At 50.4% G+C, this 13,259-nt stretch overlaps 1 pseudogene; it reads left to right on the top strand.

The window, feature by feature from the left end:
* Nucleotides 1-3,030: 3,030 nt before the first annotated feature.
* LOC146184292 (uncharacterized) lies at nucleotides 3,031-3,838 on the top strand (annotated as a pseudogene).
* Nucleotides 3,839-13,259: the final 9,421 nt, after the last annotated feature.

Genomic DNA, 13,259 nt, shown 5'->3' with positions numbered 1-13,259 from the left:
CACTGGGCGCACCTGGGCAACAGAAGGACGCACACGTCGACACTACAGCAAGACACTTGTACTCCTTTGCGTGTAACGCGGGTGGGTAAAACTGCAAGAATCTCTCAGCCATGTTTAACCAGCAGATTCCATAGTATGTCATCGACATCCTGCCACTTGTCACACCATGCATTAACGTGACTTGCTTCTATAAGTGAGAGCAGAAACGCTAGATTATTCTAATTCATTTATTTGTGCGTGCGTTCAAGTGTATTTGGTGTATTCGAATGTATTCGAATGATGGTGCCAGCTATGTGCTCTAAAAGAAAACCACCTTCGCAATAGATGCAGAAATGAAAATGGTGCGTTTCTGACAACGGCTTGGCTTTGGTCCCCAGCTTTCCGGGGGTATATGCGGTAAGTAAGCAGTTCTTGGAACGCAACATCACAGTTCCTCGGCCGCCAGTGCCGTCAAAAGACCTGCACAGCCAGGCATAACCCTGTACTTTAAGCAATGATGGCACAGGTAGCCGACTTGGATTCCCCCCCCCCCCCTTCCCCGGACATGATTGAAGAGGGCGGCCGCCCTTCTCACTCCCCCCCCCCCCCCCCCTCCTTTATGCGGACGCCTCTAGCGCTAGCCTCGCAGTCGTGGTGACAAGCCTGTCACTTCAATGGCTGCCTGAGAGTTTCTTGTGGGCTTACGACAGCAGGAAATCTGTGGATCGCTCGTACCTTGAGTGGTGTGCCACGTCGGGCCGACTCACCGAGCTGGAACGTCATTCGTCCTAAGCTCCTGAGCAAGAAATGGCTTCCAAGAGGCAAGGTTTTGACATTTGATGATCAGCAGATCCCACGAGACGTTAATGATGTAAGATGACCAAGTATACGCCTTCGAGTCTACAGGCTAGACCGAGCGGAAAAGCTTGTGATGTCAATGCCTATCGAAAGGAAAGCAGAAGAAAGTGAAACAGCGGTCGTCCCGTAGCCTGCTTTCTGCTAAATGCCAAAAATACTGAAAACTGCAAATGGAAAAAAACGCATCTGAAAGTTTGAAACGATTGTATTCTTAAAAAAACATGACACAAGCACATGACATTTATTCACAAAATACAAAAATGTGTCTCAAACACAGGTATGTTGTTAGGCCCCTCCCAGTCCTCGCGAATGGAGTCCGTCAGACTCTTCACGATGTTGCGGCGGTGCGCTCGGGCTTCCGCTATTTGGCGGTCACATTTTCAGCCGCAGCTTGAACTTTTTTCCCGATCGCTGCAAAGGTTTTATGATGCAACGGCGTCGGCAAGCCGAGAATTCCACAGAAACAAGACGTTTGTTCGGGCCCGATACCTATCGCGCGCGCAGCTGCGACCACCTTGATGTTCACAGCGAAGCTGTCGCGGGAGCTCCCACTCCGATAGCTGCGGCTTTCATGACCCCATCAGCAAGTCCACCAGGCACAACCATGGCATGACGTGTACGTAGAATGAAGTGTTGAAGTGACTGCCCCATCGGCTGGTCCGCCCCCTTCTAGGGACTTTAGGGAACAGGAGTCCTACAAAACTCGGGCACGAAAGCTACCGGATGAGTTAATCACCTCCATAGAAGTTATAATTACGTAAATAAATCTAGTTCATTCAAACCTCTTCACTCAGCGGCATTTCTGTCCTAGCTGGGTTGGTTGTCGTCTTGGCCCAAGATGGTTCGAGCGGCACCGGCAGCCGATAGCTAACAACTGATGGCAGCGGTGGGATCGTGAAGCGGCTCGACCCCCTCCACTTCTAACAGCGTGCGGCTGCGTCACGTTGCTGAACGTCGCATACATAGAAATAAGCTTAATGGGTGCGAAAGAAACTGCGTGATGCTGTCGAAGGCAGCTGCAGAACGAAGTGCTGATCACACTCACGCTTGTGTACATAGTATAATTATGAGAAAACTTTTTCCTAGGAGAATAGAATGTGAACAATGCAGACAGGAACCGGACCGAATACGAATCGAAGGTTTGTACTAACATTTGCTACTCGTGCAAATATTCGTCCAAAAGGAGCAGCAGTGCGAACCATTCAAACGCCAGCGGTGGTTCTGTGGTACGGTTGACGTTGTTGAAAACCAGTTGCCTCCCCCTTTGACGCGGCCGATCACCACCACCCCAACGAGCGCCGTGGCAGCGCCGGCCGGGAGACGAGGTAAATACCTCTCCCCTTGGGGAAGAGAGACTAGCGATGGGTGCGCCACCAAGACGTCTACGCGGGTTTCAGCGAGAAGACGAGAGAGAGAGCTTCTGGATCCATCCGGCAACGAGAGCGGTCGTCTCCCGCTGCCTCTCCCGGCAAATGCCGGGGGATAGCGGGCACGGAGTACGCAGCGCACACGGGAGGACCCGTCGTGCACGACCGCTCGTCTTCTGGTTCCCAACGGCGAAGCGACCGGTAAATACCGCACGCTCTCGCCGCCTCCCGCGGCAAACGCCGTGGTATGGCTTTGTCCGAAGAATGCGGCGCGCACGGGAGATCCCGGCCGCCATATTCTCGGCGCGTGCAAATGTCCGCCGCCGAAGTCGCGCCCCCATTTCCCTGCCGGTGAGCCAAAATTCCTTCTTACGTAGTCTGAAAACCTTGTTGATGTATAGCTAGCCGGCATGCTCTGTATTATTTGCAAGTGCAATATCATTCGAGTATTAACCATGTGTTGTCCTTGTCCCTTCGTCCCTCCGCGGGTCGCTAGCGAGGACGCTGCAACCGTGGAGTGCCAAAGAACATGGAGGAGGAGGAAACAACTTTATTTAACGCATTGCATTAAGCGTTAAGAATGTCCTGGGCCAGGGTCACCAAGGCCAACTGATCTTGCAGCTGGTCAGAGGCTAACCAAGCCCGCCACGTTGGGGGAGGAGGGTGTGGAAAGTGAGGAGATTGGAGGGCGACAGGGCGTGAAAAGATGCAATGCTCCAAGTTTGCATAGTGTTCTGGGCAATTTGGGCATGCAGGGGAATGTATGATTCTATATAGAAAAGATCGGGCAGGAGTAAGCAGTGTATTTAGTTGTATGCGTCTAAGAATGGAAGATAGACGCGAAGATAGGGCTGTGGCCCTACAAGTCAGATTTGGAGGTAAATCCGATGTGCTCTACACGGACGCTGCAGAATACGATAGCAAGGCAGCTCACACAGCGGTAGTGGTTCGTGGAGACCTCGTGCTGCATCGTTAAAAACGCACGTTCAACTGAGGCCGAAGTTGCAATTGCTATAGCAGAAACACAAAAAAGGTACAAGAGTGATAGTTAGTGACTGTAAGGCAGCCATTAGAAATTACGATATGGGCAGAATCTCTGCTGCACCCGCCAAAATTCTGAAAGAAGCGCACGTGGCGAGCAAATCGCACATGATCTGGTCCCCGGCTCATCAGGGCTTTGAGGGGAACGAGAAGGCGCGCGCGATCGCCCCAGGGCTCACTTTCCGGACGATCGCCGCCTCCACGCGAGGAACCCTTCTGGAGACGAATTTAGAACGTTCAATGAGATAATTTCTCATTACAAGCTCCATCGTAATGCCTATCCAGTAGCGGATAAACAGCTGCTCAGCAGAAAAGAAGAAATCATGTGTTGGAAATTGCAAACCGGGGTGGTTCCAAACCCTCAATTGTACAGTAGATGGCATCCGGAAGTCTTTAATCCTAGCTGTAATCACTGATACAGCATGGCAGATCTAGTCCACATGGTCTGGACCTGCCCATTTTATAATGATCCTAATAGAAATGTAGAATCTTGGGAGACCTTTTTACTCAATCACGAAGCAGACGAACAACGCAAAGTCATCGGTCTCACCCTGGCCGCCGCCGAGTCCCAAGGGATTCCAACTGACGATTAGGGGAATGATGAGGGGTGTAGGCTAAAGCCTTCTTTCCCGTCATTCTTGACGGGTGCGAATAAAAGTTATTTCTCTCTCTCTCGCATAAGGCACCGAATGCCTGCGATCGGCGGTATATAAACTGTCTTGAACTAGAAGAAATAAATAGTACATCTTTAACTATAGGTACTACTGCGAACATAAAAGTCCGCAATGCAGTGAAATCTAGCTGAAAAGACCACATTGTCGTATATCTTACACGCCTTTTTGAACAAAAACTTGTACAGACAAAAAAAAAAAAAAAGAAATTAGCCGACACGGAAAGCAAAAAAAAAAAGGAAGTTTTTTTTTTTTTTTTTGCGGAAGTGAATGTACTCGTACTACCAACTTAGCCGCATGACGCATCTGTATGCCACACAGAGAACAAGTACTCGAATGAAAGGTGTTAAAATACGGCCTTGCGTGCGTCGGCGCATTCATGATGACCTGCGCTGGATAACTTTTATCTAGTAAATGAGCAAATTTAGACGTGGCGGTACGTGAGGCAGCATTTCCCCGGTATTTTTCAGCTCATCTCAAACCATGTGCGCCTTTTCTATTGCGCAAGAAGCGTTGCAGGCTGTATATAGTCACATCACGCTTCACATTCCGACGACGTTCATGAATCTTCAAGAACGCTTGCGAAAGATAATAATAATAAACCCGCATTCTGCAATCTCATCACGCCCGCAGCCTGTACAAAGTAGCCGATTCGACGGTAGCAGTGAAAACAGCTTTGTCGGCCATTTATAGCAAACATAAATGAGCAGGAATAACCATTTTCAGAGATCCAGCGGTTCGGAACTTACCGCGTGCACAGGGGTCAGTTTTAGTACCCTTGCTGTTTAACATCGCAATTATATCATTGGATTGGGCATTAGCTGAAATTATAGTGGTGCTGTTCATTATTTACGGTGACGATGTCACGGTTTGGTCCGTTCATAAACACCTTGAGACACATAATCTTTATCTGCAAGAGACCTAAATACACTATAGATGAGTGCGTCCACGATGGCAGCCTGAATTTGTCCCCACAAGAAAAAATCCATGCATCTACATTCATGTGCGAACAACAATGGAAGAAAGCAATTGGAAACAAAGTGTCCCGCTAAAGACAGGAAATCAGGCGTTACAACAGGTAGACGAATTGGGAGTCCTTAACCTAGATATATTCATAAACCTGGCAGAGGAACACAATATCCCCATAGCATGAAAAATGTAGCCGCGACTTCCCTACGCTTGATCAAAATATATTTGGTCTAGCGAAAGAGGAGGCCGAACAGAGTTGTCAAGACGTCTGTGACCCGTTAACAATTAGAGGGATTATTGACGATGCGCCCTTAACTCCCAGACACCCTTAGAGTGAGGGAGGGTAGCTGTTCCGGTCGCGAAGGAGATGCCCTCGACCTGCGTGGCAAGCTCAGCCGGAATCCAACTACCTTGTAGTGACAGAAGGGGGTGGCCGTTTGGTGCCCAGCGGTCGCCGGTTCAAACCAGAGTAAGGATCGGAGTCAGAAGTAACAAACAAAACACAATTTATGCACAGCAAGAGACGATACTAAGGAATACACAAGAACACTTTAAATGCACAGACGAGAGGTTCACAGAAAAACAAACGCTAAGCATGCAATTACAGAGGTATTCAATAACATAGATGCTTTACAACAAAGATCGAACACGAGAGAGTCACATAAACAAACACCAAATTGTTCACCGGGCACTGTTGCAGTCTGACGCCTAGAGAGTCACGATGTGGCCGCCATGCAAGACGAGCGCCGCTCCCTCGCAGGTCCGTGGGCTTGCCAGCAACGGGTGATCCCTGGAAGTACAGTTGTCGCACTTGCGAACACGCCGCAACCACTGACTGACTGACTGACTACACAAGCAGCGCGCACACACTCTTAGCATCGCTGGTTAGAGCGCCCCCTTTTCCTCCCGTCGAGCCGCGCGTCGTCATTCGCTAGGACCCGTAGAAAATTCTGGAGAGCTCTGGCATATTCCAGACTGATGAATCACCGTCATCGCCGGGTGATGAGAAAGAGGGTGACGGCGACGCGTACAAAGCTACGCGCTCTCTCGGGCGGGTAAGGAGGCTTTTTTCTAGAACCTTGTGGAAATTTCGATGCGGCGCCGCACGGGCCTCGCGCCGCGCCGGCTCAATAAAAATGCGCCGATTTCGTGACAACGTCATGTAGCATAATCGGTACGTCCCTCAGTCCAGGATACTATACCCCGTCCAGTTTCAGACTATACAAGACTACAGTGGGCGATGTATAATAAGACCTTCAATTCGTGAGCAGGGAAACCTGACGGTGAAAAGAGAAAAAGCGCTAGATTATAGCTTGTAAGGGAAAACCTGGACGACGAGAACCACGAGTTACGGGTTCCTTTTCCGAGAATCAAATGAGAACGTGATGAAAACACCTTCCTAAGGAGAATAAAACAACGTAGGAAGCCAAATAGGTTAAATAGTAAATGTACTCCAAGAAATCACATTGCTTCTGCTCAACGGACTCGATCCTTTAGCACAGTGACAGATGCTGAACTCGATGAATCCAAGAACTGGAGGCTCAGTGCTTATTAAGATCGTAGTTTCTGCAGAGCTACGAAGAAGACGTCCCAAAAAGATGGTATACACTGTGCTTGCGCGAAATAAAACTCGTCATAAGCATTTCTGCTGTCTTTTTTTTTTTTAAATAACTCCTTTGCTCTTCCTGTACACACTTCACTGCGTTAATTAGGCGACATTTATTTTCCAGGTAATCAAAAATGCTCGCTGTTGACGACCGGAAATTGGTTGATGAAATTTGTTTCGTGTAGCAGTACCGCTGGTCGAAGAGTAGGAATATAAAAAGAAGGGGGATGACTTTGACCTTCAATTCGTGAGCGAGGAAACCTGGTGGCGAAACAAGGAAACGCGCAAGAATGGCTTATAAGGGAGAGGAGCGGGTAACCTTGACGAGCGCCACTGGTTACGACTGGTTACGACCGAATCTGTGGTTGCGACGAAGGGGGCTCTTTTCCGGACATCAAAAGAGAATGCGATGGAAAGAGCGAAATAACGTAGGAAGCCAAATACGTCAAGTGTATTGCAAATGTACCCGTGTTCCAAAATATATTGCTTTTACTCGAGTAGTCCTTCAGCGCAGTGAACGATAGTTTATTCCAGGATAACACACACTGCTGATGGTGAACTATATTGTACCACTGTTCTGTGCAGTAAGAAGGGAGTTGAAATAGTTGTGGAAGAATCGAAAGAAAAGATAAGCGCTGCAGCAACCGAGTCCGGCAATGCTATGGTGTCGGTACGTGGCTGCTTCGGCAGGCGATAACCGCCAATTTCTTTCAACTGGCATGTATAGGCAAAATACATGTAATTTTTAGCTCGCAGTTAATGCGACTGGCACAACAGAAGCGTCGCTAAAAAATCACGGCTAATTGTGTGTACGCAGATAAGCACAAGGATAAAAGCAAAGATGTGCATAAAATACAACGCAAGGGAATAAATATTACCGGCTTATGAATGCGCAGTATCCTCAAGTGATGCCGAAACGGGGGCTCCTTGAAAACTCTGTACCTTTCTATCCTTCGCCTTCGAACGCGCAGTGTGCGTTTCTTTGCGACACATCCCCTGTTACACTAGAGCTCGCGGTCGTGGCCTCTCTCGCATGCGCTCTTGTCCGCGTTTGTTTTCTTCGAGTATGACAGTGCTTGCTCGTCCCGTGCATAAAACGACGCACGCTTACACCAATGCACTCGTTTCTTGCATCCGCCAGACCGACTTCAGCCGGAAAGCGTGACACTACTGGAAAATGAATGAAATTAAGGAACAAATGCTTGAGCCGTGAAAAAGCGGTGACTGCAAGTATGCACGTCGCACACGATACGCCATCCCTGCTACTGCGCGCATGCTGACAAGTGATGTAACGAAAAGAGTGCATAAAATGTTTCTTCAATTACAACCTTCCTTGCGTTTTGTGTACGTGTCGGGGTTCTCACGGGGCTGCGGCTCTGCTCTCAGAACCAAAAGCCACACCGCTAGCTCGGGCGAGGGGCATAAATAAACATCGAACATCACGCTTGCATATCTGCAGCAGATAATCTATAGCACGGGTAAGAATGGATGTTTCCTTTCTCGTTAATTACAACGTCGCTACTAAAACGACTGACTGCTCAAAAGGTCTGCGTCAAGTGGACAGGGTAATCCGGGCATGCAGTGGACGTTTCAACTGCGGCCACGTCGATCGGCGCTTCCAACGAAGGAGCAAATGAAAACTCGTGGCCGAAGTTCGGGAGCGCGCCAGCATATATCGATGATTGCTCGGACCACCTTGGACAAGCAAGGACGACAGAGGGAATGCAGGCGTGGTCTTGCACCGTACGAGATCGGAGAGAGACGTGCGGGGCCTTGAAGGCTGCAGGATCTGCGGGTGGGCGTAGAATGAAACACCCACGCAGCACCAGAGATCGGTCTGGCGTTTTGCACGCAGCACTTGCACAATACATTACTGTTGTGCTGCTATCAAGCTTGCGACGGATGAACATGCTCGACTGCGATACGAGTGACTATGTGGCCACAGCAGAGCGATGGGGCGTTCTGCCGGTTTTAGACATTTGTACACTACTACTGTTCCAGAATACCCGGGTTCGAACCAGCCGCCGGCGGCGGCGTTTCGATGGAGTTGAAACGGAGAGACCTCCGTGTGCTGTGCGATGTCAGTGCATTTTAAAGATCCCGGGTGGTCGAAATTACTCTGTAGCCCTCCACTACAGCGTTTCTTTCTCTCCCTCAGCTTTCAATCTCACCTCCCTCCCTTCCCTTACGGCGCGGTTTAGGTATCCACAGAAACAAGTGTGACAGATACTGCGCCTTTTCTTTCCTATAAGCATTATATATCCTCTCTGGCAGGCAATCGGGATATTTACTAGAATGAAATTATTCATTTAGTGTTTCTATTCAAAATGGTCAAATCGTTTTTAATGACTTATATGATTGGTTATATTGCTTGCAGACCAAAAACAACAAAACGCGTAAAATCTGCTTTTTGGCGCAAAAACTGAATTGGTGGTTTTTAGCAGGGTTTGGAGCTTTATGCAGCGGGTTACCTATTTTTGAATTGCCAACACTGGCGCAGCGTCAGCGTGCACCCTGCGAGCGAAAGCTGCTGCACGGGCTGCGCGGGTCCACATTCCATCTCCCTGTCAGAAGGATGGTTGGTGACGGCAGCGGTGGAAGCCATTTTCGAGATGAACAAAATAGAGGATGCTGCGGCCGGTGAATTCGAAAGGACCCTTTCTCAGGTGAAGCTGCTCTCGTGGCTAATCCCGGATGACGAGCAGAGGCCCGAATGGTGGCACGCTACCTCTCAAGCCTTCGCACCTCTGCTGGATGTCGTCGTCGCGTTTGTGCTCACCGATCCAGAGAAGAACCGCTACGATCGACTTCCAGGTGCAATGCACGATCGCGTTGCCGTCTACTATATGGTTCAACTTGTCGCACAAGTACCGGCAAGTGGGACAGGCGAGGTGTTAGAGAAAAGTAAGCAGGGAGATGGCTTTTCCAGTGGTTGATGTGCAGTTCCACGGAGGCCTTTTCTCTGGCCACTCACCCGGTCGACCAAGACGTCGATCTGCTGTCCGTCTCGTTTGGCACACGCGGGTGGATGGACAGATTCATGAAAGATCAGATATTCTCGGGGCGGCTGGTGAAAGACCACATCGACTAACACCTGGATGCTACCTTCCAGCGTGGCCATGCCGTCCCTGCACGTCGACCTCCACGTCAACCATTGTCATGTAGTGATTTGCGGTGCCAATTGAGGCGGGCGTTTGAAGCTTCCTCGCGGAACCTGGATTGCGCTGAACGCATTCGTAAGATCGGGGCGCATCATTCTGCGTCATTTTGAAAACCGAGTGCATGCGCCAGTTCAATGCCGAGTTTGCGATTCGCGTGTCGTTCAGATATACGTAAAACATAAAATACGCATGTGTTACCCCTCTCCAGTCTCCACGTGTTCTTTTTAATTAATGAGGAGACAGTAGCTGCACACCATACCCATCCGAAATTCTAATGAACGACAGGGGGCGCTGCCAGACCTGCGCATCGCCTGGACGTGTCGCGGAATGAGGACCAGAAGACACAAAAGAAAACGAGACCTAAGCGCCAGAACCATAGACGGCTTCGAGGAGCACATCGAGAACGAAACACAAAACAGTGCCCTCTTGCCCAGAGAGATAGTAATAGTGGGTGACAGCAATGTGGGATTTGTCGCGGCGGCCGCAATGGCGGAGATTGACATGCTACAAGCTGTGGAATGCGTCCATGGGAGACAAGCAACAATTAAGGAAGCAGTCAGCTATGCTGAGCAATATGACACCACTGTACGTAATTTGCGCCGCAAATACATTCTTCACGCGGGTGTCCAGAATGTTCTAAACGGGCAGCCAGAAGCCATTACACAGACCCTGCAGTCAAAATAGACGGGCCGTGCGGGAGATCTCATTGTCTGCTCGATCCCGGAACTGGTGAACCAAGGTGGGGAGATCAGGGCGTCGGCTATACTTGCTAATGCCAAGCTAAAGAAGTGGTGTCGCAAATCGGGTAGCCGTTTCCTCGATCTCACACATGTAGACTCAGCGCCACGACTCCGTAAAAGTGGGATTCACTACAGTGCGGAGAGCAAACAGGCAGTCGCCCAAGCCACGGGCAGAATAGCGAGACCATTTTTATGCCAAGGCGCAGAAAGCAGGAGAAAGACTGTAGTACCCAAACAGCACACTCCTCTAGACGAGCGCCAACAGTGGACAATTCAGCAGGCTCGGAGCATGCAGGAAACATCCAAAGCAATCTCCGCCAGCAACCCAGCAAAGACGAAACACGACCAGTACCAACAGCGGCACCGGTCTGGGAAGCAACAAAGCTTGGTCCAGCTCATCGAAGTGGCAATACAAGAAGCGCTGGCCAAAAAATGGCCGACACTATGAGCGACGCACTTGAAGGAATTGCTGAGCTGCACCTGGACTAAACTGGAGCGCCCTTGCACCGAACACATGCGGATATCTGGCAGCCTTCTGGACATCCCAGTTCTTATCGGAGTTGTTTACCTAACAGTCACGATGCGGAAAGCACGAGGGCAACATCCGTAACCTAGATTGCATGATCGCAGACGTATGCAGATGGGCGCCGGATCTCGAGGTGTTAATTGTTGGTGACTTTAACGGGCACATCCAGCAACTGAATGGCTTCCAGGATTTCAATGGAGATCTTGTTGTACACCTTGAACAGATGCTATCATTGCAGATACTGAATCTCCGCTCTGACTGTGATGGCGAGTTCACGTGGTGTGCAAGAAATAGCCGCACATGTATAGACTACGCGCTTGCTTCACAGCGACTGGCTCAGCATTTCCGGACGATACACGTGGATGAGATGAGCTATTACAGCCTAGGTGGTGACCACAACCGCATACGGATCACTATATTGTCATCCACGTGGAAGCGAAACCCTAGGTATAAGCGAAAGCCATTTCAAGCGTTACCTGCCAGCAACTAAATACGGCTATCGCCGACGAACTGGAAAGTAGCCAGGTGCACCAAAAGCCCAACAGCTACAACGCCCTCACGGACACCTTAAGGCGCATTATGCAAAAACACGAAATTTGCACCAGTTCACGCGGAGCTGTACGCCTCTAAGGCTGGTGGGACGTTGAGCTTCAAATGGCGCTTGCTGCACTCAGAAAGGCCAACCATCTACATCGCCGCGCCGTTAGAGAACGCTCCACCGAATGCCAACAGGCCTGGGAGGCATACCTTCAATGCAAAAGGACAATGCAGGCACTGGTACAAAGTAAGATCGTGTGGCACGACCATGTCCGACTCCGATCCATTACCGAGTCGGGACAGAACGGCCCGCGAAAATTTTGGGCATATGTAGCAACCCTCGACCGGAAGCCCCCTCCCCCGGAAATATTCGACACGAGGATACAGGTCTACCGGTACTTTATATCGCCGAGCACCTCACCGCCCACCTGCATCACCTGTACGACGCGCCACGAGGAGAAGGCCTCGATGACTCCACCAGCAGCCAGACCTCAACCAAACCGGGTGGTGACACACAGGTGACTCGACGGGCTCTTGACCGGGTCTTGTCGCGCATGGGGACCCATATGTCTAAAGGGCTGGATGACATTCCTGCAGGGCTTGTGAAGTGCTTCGGCAAACAAGCACTCGAGTGTCTGACAGACATATAAATAAGATTATAGATGGGGACCCCATCCTGGAAGAGTGGCTGTGGGCGCGTGACCCTCGTATACCCAAGCGAGGAGGCGACTCGGGACTTCTGAGAGACTATCGACCACTCAAAGTTACGAGCGTGCTCTACAGGTTGTTTGCACAGGTTGTGAAAGAGCGGCTAAGCGCCTGGGCGGAATCACACGGAGCTCTAACAGAACTCCAGAACGGGTTCCGTTGAAACCGCAGGCTCGAGGACAACTTATTCACCCTCAGCCAAACAATAGAGGTAGCGCGAAAGGAAACGCGATGTCTCCTGGCATGCTTTTTGGACGTGGCCAAAACATACGATAGCGTACCGCATACCGGGATGATACATCGCATGGTGGAACTAAACGTGCCCACAGTATGGATATCGCTCCTTGGCAGGCTATAAGCCAATAGCTCCGTGCTTGCCTGCTTTAACAGAGCACGAACTGAGCCCATGAGGCTGAAAAGGGGTCTCAAACAAGGATGCCCACTATCCCCATTGTTGTACATGATGTACGTCTCAGGCGTGGAACGCGCGCTTCTTGACAGTGGTGTCGGTTTCCGCTTCAAGCATGGAATGGACGGCATACCGAACACATGGACGCTGCCAGACCCCCTGTTCGCTGACGACCTGGTGTTGCTCGCTGAGAATGTAGCCAACGTTCAGCAACTGCTGACGGTGGCTGCAAACAACCTATCACAACTCGGCCTCGACTTTAACGTCAAGAAATCAGCGATACTGTGTTTCGCCGGTGATCACGAGACGACAACAATAACGCTTCCCAATGGAGAACCGATACCGTGGGCCAGCGAATATAGGTATCCGGGAGTACGCTTCAGTACGTCTGACGACATCATGGCCCCTCATGAAGAGCATGTTCGCCAGGCCTCACGAAGAGCCAGCAGTCTGCTCCGACGGCGCAGCATGTGGGGCTGTAACCTTCCGATGATGGTACGTGAGCTGTGGAAGGCAGTACACGTTCCAGGCCTTACTTTCGCCAATGTTGTCGTCTGTCTGTCTACAAAGACACGAGGGTGGCTGGAGCGTGGGCGACATGCAGTTGGCCGAGTTGCCCTGGGATGCCATGGACGCGTGGCTATAGAAGCCATCCAGGGAGACGTAGGCTGGCCTTCCCTTGAGGCG

The sequence above is a fragment of the Amblyomma maculatum genome, chromosome 7 (assembly GCF_055883805.1).
Source record: "Amblyomma maculatum isolate TAMU_Amacu chromosome 7, ASM5588380v1, whole genome shotgun sequence".
NCBI classification, from domain to species: Eukaryota; Metazoa; Arthropoda; class Arachnida; order Ixodida; family Ixodidae; genus Amblyomma; species Amblyomma maculatum.
Note: the sequence above shows the minus strand (reverse complement) of the source record. Positions and strands in the feature narration are given on the sequence as shown.